Source organism: Microcebus murinus, chromosome 3, assembly GCF_040939455.1.
Source record: "Microcebus murinus isolate Inina chromosome 3, M.murinus_Inina_mat1.0, whole genome shotgun sequence".
Classification (NCBI taxonomy): Eukaryota; Metazoa; Chordata; class Mammalia; order Primates; family Cheirogaleidae; genus Microcebus; species Microcebus murinus.
Genome location: NC_134106.1, coordinates 25,643,186 through 25,657,338, shown reverse-complemented (window position 1 = coordinate 25,657,338; position 14,153 = coordinate 25,643,186). Strand labels below are relative to the sequence as shown.

The 14,153-nt window shown below is 38.4% G+C and overlaps 1 pseudogene; it reads left to right on the top strand.

Moving 5' to 3' along the window:
• Nucleotides 1-5,921: 5,921 nt before the first annotated feature.
• On the top strand, nucleotides 5,922-13,004 carry LOC142870022 (pseudouridine-5'-phosphatase pseudogene; annotated as a pseudogene).
• The last annotated feature ends 1,149 nt before the right edge of the window (nucleotides 13,005-14,153 follow it).

Below are 14,153 nucleotides of genomic sequence, written 5' to 3'. Positions count from 1 at the left end.
AGATGTTTAAAGCATCTTTTTATTCTGAGAGACAGAATCAATTTTTGCGATAGTAATTAACTCTTCAACAGATGAGAAAATTGAGGCACAGTGTTACAACACAAACTCCTCTACTTACCATAGCTATGGGTTAGTCTGTGACTATCAAGTGACTTGACTGTGTAGCAGCTGCAGAGCGAGGAACACAGACTTTGGAGTCAGTTTCTGCCGTTTATATTTGAGTCCTGTGGAAATTCACTAGTAGTTCTTAAAATTTACTGTGAATAACAATCACCTGGGGCTCTTGTTCAAGGCAGATTCTGATTCAGGGTGTCTAAAGTGAGGCCTGAGACTCTGCATTTCTAACAAGCTCCCAGGAGGTGCCGATGGGTGGACCAGAACCACACTTTTGAGTATCAGAAAACTATCTGAAGCTTAACTTCCTCATCTGTAAAATAGGGATGGTGATTACCATCTGAGAAGATTATTGGGAGCCTTAAATGAGTCAAAGAGTTGAAGCATCTGACATATGTGAGCATTACCACAAATATAAATGTGCCATTTCTTCCCTTTTCCCTATTTTGTTCCTACTTAGCTAAACAGCTTGTTCAATTCTTTATGTGAATTTCCTCAGTCCCAGTTTTTGCTGGGGTCACTTTCATATTTGGGTGACATAATCAGGTTTGTGGCAGAAAGGCATGTATGAATCATTAAGGGCCCATCTCTGTCCTCTTTCCCTAAATCAGTGTTTTATGTAACATCAAATGATATGATAAAAACCTATACCAAATGTGAATGTTCAAAATTGAGTTGATGTGCAATTTGTTCAAAATTTCTTTAAAACTTAACCATGAACAAAAGTTATTATTTGGGATCACAAAACAAAACCTAATTATATTCTTAGAAGAAATATTTTTAAGGTAAATTGTTGCAAAATGGTTAGAAATAAAGGAAAGGGCAAAAATGTACCAGTCAATTCAAACATAAACTGAGGGTTCTGATATTAATATCAGACAAATTAGAATTTAATTCACAAACTGTTCCAGAAAGTAGAAGAGAAGGGAATACTTCCCAGCCCATCATCTGAGGCCAGTATTACCATGATACCCAAACCAATGGTATCACAAGAAAAAAAAATAACACTACAGTTAATATCCCATACCAGCAAATCAAATATATCAACATGTGAAGAAAATTCTACATCATAACCAATTGGGATTTATCCCATGAATACAAGATTGGCTTAATGTTTAAAAGTCAATTAATGTAATATACCACATTAATAGGGAAAAAATGGATAAAAACCATGTGATCATTTCAATAGATGTAGAAAGAACATTTGATAAAATCCAGTACTTCTCAGGGTAAAAATATGTAACAAACTACAAATAGAAGGGAAATTCTCAACCTGACGAAGGGCACCTAAAGGTAATATCACACTTATTGGTGAAAGAGTGCTTGCTTTTCCCTGAAGATCAGAAACTAGACCAAAATGTTCACTCTCATGACTTCTATTCAACACTGTACTAGAAGTTCTGCCAGGGGCACTTACGTAAGAAAAAAAAGACATCTAGATTGGAAAGGAAGAAGTAAAACTATCTCTCTTTGCAAATGTCAGGATTTTTTTTTATTTCAGCATATTATGGGGGTACAAATGTTAAGGTTACATATATTGCCCATGCCCCTCCTACCCCCTCCCACCCACCTGACACCCGATAAATGTTGTTCCTATATGTCAGGATCTTTTATATAAAAAATATCAAGGAATTCACTAAATATTATTTGAGCTAATAATTTCACCAAGGTTGCAAGTTATAAGATCAATATAATAAATGAATTATATTTCAATACATTAGTAAGAACTACCTGAAAATGACATTAAAAACAATTCCTTTTATAATAATATCAACAAATACTTAGGAATAATTTTAACAAGAAGTGTAAGATTGTTTACTGGAAACTATAAAACATTGTTGCAAGAAACGAAAGATCTGAATAAATGGAAATACACCCCATGTTCATAGATTGGAAGGCAATATATTAAAATGGAAGTACTCCTTAAATTGATCTGTGGATTCAATGCAACCTCTATCAAAATTCCAGAAATTGACAGACTGGTCTTAAAATTCATGTGGAAATGCAAGGGACCTGGAATAGCCAAAACAGTCTTGAGAAGAACAGCACAATTAGAGTACTCACACTTGGAATTTCAAAACTTACCACAAAGCTATTGTAATTGAGACAGTATGGTTATGCCATAAAGATAGACACTAAAATGGAAAAACAGACTAATCTTACTTCTGACTATTAACAAAAATTGATAAAATATTGGCAATAGAATCCAGAAACGCCTTAAAAGAAAAACATCATAACCAAGTGGGATCTGAACCAGGAATACAAGAAAATGTTGGCATTAGAAAATCAACAATCATTTTCATAAGCAGGAATAAAAGAGGAATAGTGGATACTTTATTGATATTAAGCTTAAAAGGTTTTTTATTAATATGAAGTTTTATTGATGCAGCTCAAATATTTTTATCATGCATTTTAGCATTTCTGCCAAAATCAGGAACAAGTTCCTGTTACCACCATTTGCTGGAAATACAATTGCATTTAAAGCCAATGCAATTAGAAAAAGCAAAGAAATTGAAGATACACAAATTGTAAAGGAGGATATAAAACTATCATATTTAGAGATGATATGATTGTATACTTTGAAATTGTAAGAGAATCAATTGAAAACTATGTCAAACAATAAGAAAATTCAGTAACGCAGTAGCATACTAAAGTAATACAGGTAAATCAGTGGCAATGTATCTGTATCTGTATCAATGTATATCAATCAGCTAGAAGATAATCTCTCACTTAAAATAACAGTCAAAAGACAAAATACCCAAGAATACAGCAAGACATATATGGAAAACCTTCAAAATTTTTCTGAAAGACACAAGGAAGATTTGAGAAAAACAAATGGTTCTGTTTTGTTCATGGTCTTAGAAAACAATTTCACAAAGTTGACAGTTCTCCCCAGGTTAAATTATACATTTTACATGATCCCAGTAAAAACACCAATACTTTTTTTCATGAAATGGTAAAGCTTCTTCTAAAGTTCATATGACAAATGAAATAAGTATAGCCAGGAAATTCTGATACAGAAGAGCTACAGGGGAGGACTAGCTCTGTGAATAGTAAAGTATAAAGCATCAATAGCATTAATCATGTGATCATGGCGTTTGAAATAGGCAAAGAGACCAATGGAACAGAACAGAATGTTGAAATAAGCCCAAATAATACAGGAATTTAGTAGATGTTAAAGTGATATCTTACAATGGGGCAAAAGATGGACTATTCAATATAGTGTTAGGACTAGAGAGATGTCTAGAAAAAAATTAAGTTAGATCCATACTTCATACTACAGTAGGACAAACTCCAAGTGAATCAACAGTTAGATGTAAAAAATGAAGTCAATAAATAAAACTTGAGGAAAGTCATTTATAACTGTGGGACTGAAGAATGCCTTTTTATTATGACTAGAAATATAGAAATATATTTTATAGAAATATAAAATGTTGATACATTTAACTATTTTTAAAAATACAAGCAAAATCCACCAAATGTAAGGCTCAGGGACAAATGATAAACTGGGAAAAATTGCTGCAACTCATATCACAAAGGGCTAATGTTCCTAATATACAAAAAGCTCCTGGAAATTCTAATTCTAATATACACTTATACGGATTTACTTGTACCTATGTGAAATGGCATGTGAACAAAGGATTAGAAATAAATCATCCAATGGAATGCTTTCAGCAGCTGCAAAAATGAATGCCAAAACCCAATCTACACTGATATGGAAATGTCACCAAGATACATTGTTAAGCGAGAAAAGAAATAGTGCATGAATAGTATGGGTCTAGTAGCATAAAATGGGGGAAGAATAAGACATATATTGCATTTGCTCTTCTATGCAGAAGGATACATAGGAACTTAATAACAGTGGCTTACTCGCAATGTTGAGGGCAGAGTGGTACAAGTGGACAGATGGGAAATGGGGTAGAAGATTTTTATTTATTTATTATGTTTTGAGACACTTGAAAGTACTTAAAAATTACCTTAAAGTTTTTTTTTTATTTGTATTTTTATTTTTGTGAGCAGTGGAAGATAAACCTTAAAGTTTTAAAAAGGGCCTCAATCTACTTATTTATTTATTTATTTATTGTTTTGGAGACAGGGTCTCTTTCTGTTGCCCTGGCTGGAGTACAGTAGGGCTATCATAACTCACTGCAGCCTTGAACTCCTGTGGTCAAGTGATCCTCCCACCTCAGCCTGCGGAGTAGCTGGGACTACAGGCATGCACCACCATGCCTGGCTAATTTATTTTTATTTTTATTTTTTTAAATTCATGGGCTGCCTCTGCATCTCTACTCCCTGGCTGCACCTCTGCCGGTTCTTGTCTCCTCATTGTGAGGCTGGCCCAACACCTGCTCTCACCTCTGCCTGCTTCTCCAGCCTCATTCCTTCTACTCTTCCCTGTCCTCTAAAATTGTATTCTGCAATCCCAACCCTACTAAACACTGAGCCTGAACACACACACGCCCCTCACCCCCTCCCTCCATGCTGAGCTCTTTAGTACTTCTGAGTCTTTGCTTACACAGAAAAGAACACGAAGGCAGAAGATATAAAGGTCAGATATATCAATAATCCTTCTCTTTTAGAAAAATCACTTTTCTTATGTTTCCTTTGAGATAATCCTACCTTGTCTGATGGCCTAGTTGTCATCTCTAGCAAGCCCCAGCTAGATGGCCCTGGTACTCTTTCCCACTCTGTCTATTGTGTTAGTATCCTAGGGCTGCCATAACAGGTATCCCAAACTGAGTGGCTTAAAACAATAGAAATTTATTTTTCATAGTTGAGAAGGCTGGAAGTCTGAAGTCAAGGTGTAGGCAAGGCTGGTTCCTTATGAAGGCTCTGAGGGAGAAACCATCACCTATCTGAAATAGCAATGATAGCTAAAAATGCTCACGTTTGTAGACATCCTTGCAGCTAGTGGTGGCCACATGTCCCAGTTCTAGCATCAAAAAAGTATATGCAGTTTACTGAGTGCAAAATCTGGGAAGTCTATTATTTTCCTAATAAAAAGGTATAGACTCAAGTAGCAGTGAAGTTTGCCCCTCACTCTTTTCACTCCCTTGTACTTGGACTATGACTGTGATGTTTGGAAATAGAGCAGTTATCTTGTGGGCATGAAGCAGAAAACAAGAAGTTGGGGGGAGGGGACTAAACTGGGAGAGCAGAAGGAGCTTGGCTGCTTGATGGGTTAAAGGAGCTGCCATGCCAACCCTGGGTGTGTACCACAGACTTTTGTAAAACTGGAAACAAACAAACCCAAACAACCTCAAACCCTTATTTGCTTCTACCACCACATTCAGGTTTCTATTACATGCCATGGGGGGGAAAATCTCAACTGATAAAAAAATTTATCTTCAAAAATATGGTGGATGGTTTCAGGGAATTTTAGCAGTGTGGCTTTTTACTTCCACATGTTCCTGCCATTGCCTCCCTCCTTCTTCCTCTTTTTTAAAGCTCTTTCCCTCTTTAATCTTTTTTATTTGATGGTAGAATTTTGAGGGAGGGTATGTCCATGGTTGAAGGGTACTATATCCTCATGAACCAGTATCTTGAATTCAGGTATAAAATAATAATATTCCCTGATCACCCATGCCAGGAACTGTGCTAATTGCTTTACCTGTGACAGCTTGTCTGATCCTCATTTCAATAGTGTATAACAGATACAATTATCACCTCTATTATATAGATAATGAACCAAAGCTTAGAAATGGAAGTAATGTGCCTGAGGTCCTACAACTACTAAGTAATGGACATGGAATTTTTTTTTTCAGAGACAGTCTTGCTGCCCAGGCTAGAGTGAGTGCCGTGGCGTCAGCCTAGCTCACAGCAATCTCAAACTCCTGGGCTCAAGCAATCCTCCTGCCTCAGCCTCCCAAGTAGCTGGGACTACAGGCATGCGCTACCATGCCCGGCTAATTTTTTCTATATATATTAGTTGGCCAATTAATTTCTTTCTATTTATAGTAGAGACGGGGTCTCGCTCTTGCTCAGGCTGGTTTTGAACTCCTGACCTCCGAGCAATCCGCCCGCCTCGGCCTCCCAGAGAGCGAGGATTACAGGCGTGAGCCACCACGCCCGGCCTGGACATGGAATTTTAACTTAGAATTGGAAAGTAGGGCTGAGAGCTTGTGCTTTTAACTACTTTAACTCTCATGAGAACTATGCAGGAGCTGTGACCAATGTCCACATTCGGAGAATCTTTTTCAACTGCAACAGGTAGAAAAATGATTGTATCAGTTAGAATATTTCAGCTGTAATTACTCAAAGTAGCTGGGAACAGTAAAGAAACCTATTACTTCACGTAGTAAGACATCCTAAACTAGAGTGGCTCCTGGGTTAGTTAATTCAGTGACTCAAAGATCGTTTCAAGGGCAAACTTGTTTTTCATCTTCCACTTTGCTCTTCTAGGTGTGTTGACTTGATCTTTACTTTTTGTTGTTGGCTCCTTTTGTGGTTGTAAGAGTCTACTGCAGGTCTAGGTCTCAATTCAGATGTGGCAATATCCGGTAGAAAGAGAGTGAATGTCACTTCTATTGCATTTCTTTTTTTATCAGTAAATAAAGTCTTTCCCAGAAACCATGTAGCATACATGTCTTCTTCATGTCTCTTTGTCCTAAGCCAATCATTGGCAAGAGGAATTAATTCATTTGTCCACTCTTCACATATTTATTGAATGTCTACCATGTGTCACTAGGGCTAGGGAACCTCAGATGGCAAAGCAAGTAAAAATTGTGGAGCTTATGTTCTTCTAGTGGGAAGAGATATAAAATGAAAAAATTAGTGAAAGATATAGATGGTGATAAATGTCATTGGAATAAAAACATAGTGGGAAAGAGAGACAGTCATGCTGGGGGGTGGGGAACAGTAGGGAAGGGACCAGGTAATTGGTTTTGACCAGTGATGAACCATCCCCTGGGGCTGGAACTGAGGCTGGAGATCACCATCCCTGAAGCACATGGTCTTTTAGAAAAGGAAAGTGAATAAAAATGAAGTTCTGTTAGGAAGAAGGGTGTCAGAAACAGTTGTTGGTCAAGTAATTACTAGTCACAGCCAGCTATATAACTGTGAGACCCAGTGCAAAAGAAAAATGCAGAGTTCTTGTTCAAAAAGTAGGGAAAAAAAGTATCATTAAAGGCAAAAATATATATATATATAGTTTTTCCTTTCTTTCCAAGTGTCTCTCTTGACCCATCATGGTGGTTTTAATTTGCTATTTAGTATCCTTGCAAGTAAAGAAAAATTGAAAATTGAAATAATTAGCATGAATTTTACCATTCATTTTTATATTGTGCAATGCCTGTTTTAAATGCAAACATAAGAGCATTTAACTCACATGTGGAATCACTGAAATTACATGGCTTCTATTTTGTAGCTCCTGCATGCATGTGCATTTCATTCTTACTAGCACACAGAAATGATTCACAAAACTAACTCAATTGTCTTGTTTCACTTCTTAATATGTGCACATTCTACCAATTGCTTTCTACTTGTGACTTACTGATTGGAAGGAAGTATAGAAAGGCAAAGTTTGAGTTGTTCTATCTTTCCCTTCCCTTCTGTGTCCTTCGTTTTCAGCATAAGTGGTTGGCTAGTATAGGGAAGTAACACAAATAAGAAGGGATATGATAGGGTTCCTTGGTTGTTGTGTTTCTTATTAATATAATGCCATTGCCTTCTTTCTGCATCTAAAGCAGGTTTTGGTTTGTACAGAAAGGGTGTTCTCTTGGGGCTGTCAGTGCTCCTGTTACTCAGTCATAGATGTAACACACCTCGTACATCTATGAGTCTTGCTGATTTCTTACACACTGTGGGTCCAGTGGAATATTGTGCTCATGAGGCATTTCTCTCCTCAAATTTTAGATTTATGAGCAAAATAAATGCTATACATTTTTTAAGCCATTCAGTTCTGTGGTGGTTTGTTATGTCGTAATAGGAACTGGAATATGTATCAAAATAGGTCTGTACCTTTAAAGAGTAACCTGTTTGGTCATGACTCTCAGCAAGGATAGAGACAGCAAAACTCCATGGCAATATATTCTGTAATGTGAATTTGAATTTGGATATACCATGATTGGTTTCTGTCCTCTGCCCCACCTAGTACTCAAAATCCCCATCAAATTTAACAGAAGACAACTGCCATCTGGTGGTGCCAAACTGCAGCGGGCAGTTGGATAGATTTGGATTGTGTTGCTAGAGCCCTGGAATTTCTGGTTGGCTGGCTGGACAGAGTCACTCTGCTAATTTATTTAACCTTCAAACAAGGTAATCCTAAATTTTATGTTATTGAATATTTTGTTCCCAGCATATTATGTTACAGTGGGGTTGTATGTGTGGGAGAGCTTGGATAAGTCCTCCCAATTGCGTTTCTTCTTCCTGGATCCACAGGTAAACTACATTTTCCAGGGTTCTTGAATCAATGTGGGGCAATATGACTAGTTATTGCCAATGTAGTATGAGCAGAAACGATGATACAATTAATGAGCGTGCTTTCTTATATTTTCTCCCCATGTTGTCAACTGGGTAGCACATTGCTGAGAATGTGAATCCACAGCATAGTAGAAGCCTGAATCGTTGCTTAGAGGGGAGCAGCTTGACCCTTATTAAACTATGACATGGCAAGAAATATACTTTTAAATATCAAGATGTTGATATTTGGGGGCTTTAATTTTTACCACAGCATAGACTGATGTGCTATATAGAAGTTAAAGGGAGGGTGCTGCTGTAACAAAACCCAAAAATACATGTTATGGGCTTAGTAGTTGAGTGCTTGGCAGAGAGGAAACTGATATTAGGGGCTAGAAAGACGGCAGATCCGTGTTACAGAGTGGCAAAATCCTAGGTAAAACTGCTTCCTGTAATAACTTGGGAGGCAGACCATGGGTCTACTGAGCCAGCAGCTCTGGGGGAAGTGATTATAGAGAATCAAAATGTTACTGCATGTTAGTTTCTATTTGCTGCATTTTGGAGGGTATTACAAGAAAGAGAAGAGATCAGAAGATAATTGGCTGGTGTAACCAAAATAAAAGAAATACATAAATTCTAAAAATTTGGAGCATTGAAAGGGTGGAAAAACCCAACTGCTTCTATACCCCTAAAGAGTAGGAAATAAGACAAAGAAAGCCCTTGAATTACAGGCAAAAATCAGGTTAAGAATATGGCCATTCCACTCAAGGTTGATAGCCTTGAATAACCAGTTTTTATTTATTGGAGAGAGAGAGAGAAAGGCATAGGGGTTAAAGAAGAAAAAAGAAAGGCAGATTTGAGAACTATAATTATGAAAGAGCTTTGGGTTCTTATTGATGCAAGTCATGGGTTTATTGCAAATATATCAATTTTTTAGAAAATTATATTGCTGCAGAATCCAACCTTTGAGACTTAAAACAACTCTTAGGCTTGTAAAGGTTCACAAGCAGAAGCAGGCTGAAAATTGGTTCAGTTCCCAAGAATAGGACACATTCCTTCAGATATGAGCAAAAAGGAGAAAGAAAAGGGAGAATCTCCCACAGGGCACATCCAGGGAACACAGAGAATGATGAGCAAGGAAATTCCTTCCAGGGACCAGAATCAGGGACTTAACAGGGAACTTCTTCCACAGTGTTCACAGTGTCTGTCCAGAGTATTCCAAAACTACTAGGCAGTTTTCCAAATGGTTTTTTTTTAAATTGACAAATAAAATTTTATGTATTTATATTGTATAACACGATGTTTTGAAATATGTATACATTGTGGAATGGCTAAATCAAGCTAATGAACATGTACATTACCTGACATATTTTTTCAAAGGGGAAATGAGAACATTAAAAATCTACACTCTTAGCAATTTTCAAATATGCAATACATTGTTCTTAACTATAGCTACCATGTTGTGCAATAGAGCTCTTGAACTTATTTCTCCTAATTGAAATTTTGTTTCCTTTAACTGACATTTCCCAAATCCCTCCCCTCTCAGCTCCTAGTGACCTCCATATACTCTCTGCTTCTCTGAGTCTGACTGTTTTAGATTCCAAATATAAATGAGATCATGCAGTATTTGTCTTTATGTGCCTGGTTTATTTCACTTAACATAATAACAAGTTCATCCACATTGTCACAAATGACAGGATTTTCTTCTTTTTTAAGGCTGCATACTTATTCCATTGTGTGTATGTACCATATTTTCTTTATCTTTGCATCCACTGATGGACACTTAGGTTTATTCTACATCTTGGCTGTTGTGAATAATACTGCAATGAATATGGGAATTTAGATATTTCTTTGACGTGTTGATTTTATATCGTTTGGGTATATACACAGTAGTGAGATTGCTGGATCATATGGTAGTTCTATTTTTAATTTTTTGAGGCATCTCCATACTGTTTTCAATAATGGCTATACTAATTTACATTCCAACAGTGTGTAAGGTGATATTTCATTGTGGTTTTAGTTTGCATTTCCCTGATAACTAGTTATGTTGAGTGTTTTTTTCGTATACATTTTAGCCATTTTTATGTATTTTTTGTTGTTGTTAGAGGTGGTGAGGTCTTGCTATATTGGCCAGACTGGCCTCAAACTCCTGGGCTCAAATGATCCCCCCACCTCAGCCTCCTGAGTAGCTGATGTATGTCTTCTTCTGAGAAATGTCTATTCGGATCCTTTGCCCATTTTTTTCTCCTTTTATTTCATCATATTATGGGAGAACAAATATTGTTAGGGTTACATATATTGCCCCTGCCACTCCCCCCCTCCCACCATGCCAGAGCTTCAAGCATGTCCAACCCCCAGGTGGTACGCACCACGCCCATTATGTAAGTAATTGTCTGTATTATGTTTGCAACTCCTCTGTGAATCTAAAATTATCTCTAAAGAAAAAGGTTTTTTAAATTCTATTTGATGAGATTCCATCAAACTAAAAAGCTTCTACACAACAAAGGAAACAATCAACAGAGTAAAAAAGACAATGTATAGAATAGGAGAAAATATTTGCAAACCATACATCTAATAAGGGATTTGTAAAACATATAAATACAAGGAACTCAAACAGCTCAACAGCAAGAAAACAACTAATTAAAAATGGGCAAGGTGTATACTTTGCTCTGTCACCAGGCTACTGTGCAGTGGTGTCATCATGCCTCACTGCAACCTCGCACTCCTGGGCTCAAGTGAGCCTCCTGCCTCAGCCTCCTGGGTAGCTGGGACTACAGGCATGTGCCACATGCCTGGCTAATTTTTCTCTTTTTTGTAGAGATAGGGTCTTGCTCTTGCTCAGGCTAGTCTCAAACTCCTGGCCTCAAGCAGTCCTCCCATTGTGTTGGGATTATTGGCATGAACCACTGTGCCTGGACTGAGTTTGGAGATTATATTTATGAACCCATCACCACAATCTATGCTGTAAACATATTTACCACTTAGAAAAGTTTCTTTCCCTCCCTCGCCTATTTATTATTGTTATTTTGTGATAAGAATACTTAACAACCCCACTCCCTAGAGTAGACCGAGAAGGCGGCACCATGGCTGCGCCCCCGCCCGCGCCCCCGCCGCGCCGGGTCACCCACCTCATCTTTGACGTGGACGGCCTTCTTCTGGATACCGAACGGCTGTATTCGGTGGTGTTTCAAGATATATGTGGCCGCTGCGGGAAGAACTACAGCTGGGACGTGAAGTCCCTGGTAATGGGTAAGAAGACGCTGGAGGCTGCACAGATCATCATAGACGTCTTGCAGCTCCCCATGTCCAGGGAGGAGCTGGTGGAAGAAAGCCAAGACAAGTTAAAGGACCTGTTCCCCACGGCCGCGCTCCTGCCAGGGGCTGAAAAACTCATCCGCCACCTGCAAAAGCACAACATACCCTTTGCCGTCGCCACCAGCTGCGGGTCTGCGTCGTTCGAAATGAAGACAAGCAGACACAAGGAATTCTTTGGTCTGTTCTGTCACATCGTTTTGGGCGACGACCCGGAAGTGAAGAGCCGGAAGCCGGCGCCCGACATATTCCTGGCCTGTGCCAAGAGGTTCTCCCCGCCGCCTCCCGTGGAGCAGTGCCTTGTCTTTGAGGGTGCTCCCAACGGCGTGGAGGCGGCCCTGGCAGCCGGGATGCAGGTGGTTATGGTTCCAGACAGACACCTGAGCCGGGACCTGACGGCAAAGGCCACGCTGGTGCTGGACTCCTGCAGGACTTCCGGCCCGAGCTGTTCGGGCTGCCCCCACGAGTGAGGGAGGCCGTGTCCTGCGCTCCCAGCCCACGCCGGGGCCACGCGGCTGGGCGGGCGACAGCGCCCAGACCGCAACCTGCCTATCGATCCTGGCCTTCTGAAATTTGCCTTTTCTTCCTCTTGGCTTGGCCCAATCCGTAAAGTGTCGATTAAACATGGCTTGGTAGTTGAGAGAAAACAGAGTAGAGACAGCCCAGAACAAAGGTGAAACTTGAATTCCCATCTAAACAATCAAGCTGGTGTAGTATGGGATAAAGCAGATAGACATTCTTGTGCACGTATTACCAGTGTGCTAACATGCATGTGGGCGTTATATATATGTGAAGGTATATATATGCATGCATGTATGTGTAAAATGTATACCTCTCCAAGACAAAATAAGTTATATTTGTGTTCATTTTATTTTAGTTTTTCTGAACACTTGACTGGGAAATGTAAACTATGTATACATATATGTATATGTTTTTGTGTATGTAAGTGTGTACATATATGTTATCTTTTTATATATAGCACACTGTTTTATTCTCCTCTGTATTGATAATTAACATGCAGGAACAACTGACTAAGTGAGATGTTAATTCTGTCTGGTTTGTAATCTGAGTGGGAAAGCCATGTTTTTGATGGATATTAAGAAGTAATTCTCCTTATTAGCTACTATTAAAATTATTTTTGTGACCTCAAAAAAAAAAAAGAATACTTAACAAAAGATCTACACCCCAGTATGATGTTGAAAAGCAGTGGTGAGAGGGAACATCTTGCCTTGTCCTTGATTTTAGCAGGAAAACTTTGAGTTTCTCATCAAGTATGTTAGCTAGATGTTCCTTATTAAGTTGAGAAAAGTCCCCTCTATTCCTAATTTACTGACAATTTTTATTATGAATGGGTGTCGGATTTTGTCAAATTTTTTTTTTTTGCCTCTGCTGAAAAGATCATGTGATTTTTCTTCTTTAGCCTGTTAATTTAATGGATTGTATTAATTGATTTTTTTTTGTTTGAGAGAGAGTCTCACTCTGTTCCCCAGACTAGAGTGCCGTGGCATCAGCCTAGCTCACAGCAACCTCAAACTCCTGGGTCCTACTGCCTCAGCCTCCCAAGTAGCTGGGACTATAGGCATGTACCACCATGCCTGGCTAACTTTTTTATATAGATTTTTTAGTTAGACAATTAATTTCTTTCTATTTTTAGTAGAGACGGGGACTCGCTCAGGCTGGTTTTGAACTCCTGACCTTGAATGATCCGCCCACTTTGGCCTCCCAGAGTGCTAGGATTATAGGAGTGAGCCACCGCGCCTGGCCTATTAATTGATTTTTGAATGTTGAACCAGCCTTGCATACCTGGGATAAATCCCACTTGGTTATGGTATATAATCCTTTTTATACATGTTGAATTTGATTTACTAATATTTTATTGAGGATTTTTGCATCTATATTCATAAGAGATATTGGTCTGTAGTTTTCTCTTATTGTAAAGATTGTAGGTTATTTTATTGTCTGTGTCTAGTTTTGGTACTAGGGTAATACTAGCCTCATGGGTTGAGTTAGCAAGTATTACATCTGTTTCTGTCTTCTGGAAGAGATTTTTAGGGCATGGTATAATTTATTCCTTAAATGTTTGATAGAACTTGCCAGTGAACCTATCTGGTCCTGGTGTTTCTGTTTTGGAAAGTTATGAATTTCCATTTCAATTTCTTTAATAGACATAGTCCTGTTCAGATTGTCTATTTCTTCTTGAGTGAGTTTTGGGAGATTGTGTCCTTTCAAGGAATTGCAATTTCATTTAGGCTATCAAATTTGTGGCTATAGAATTGTTCATAATATTTCTTTATATCAATGGGATCTGTAGTGATATCCCTATTTCATTT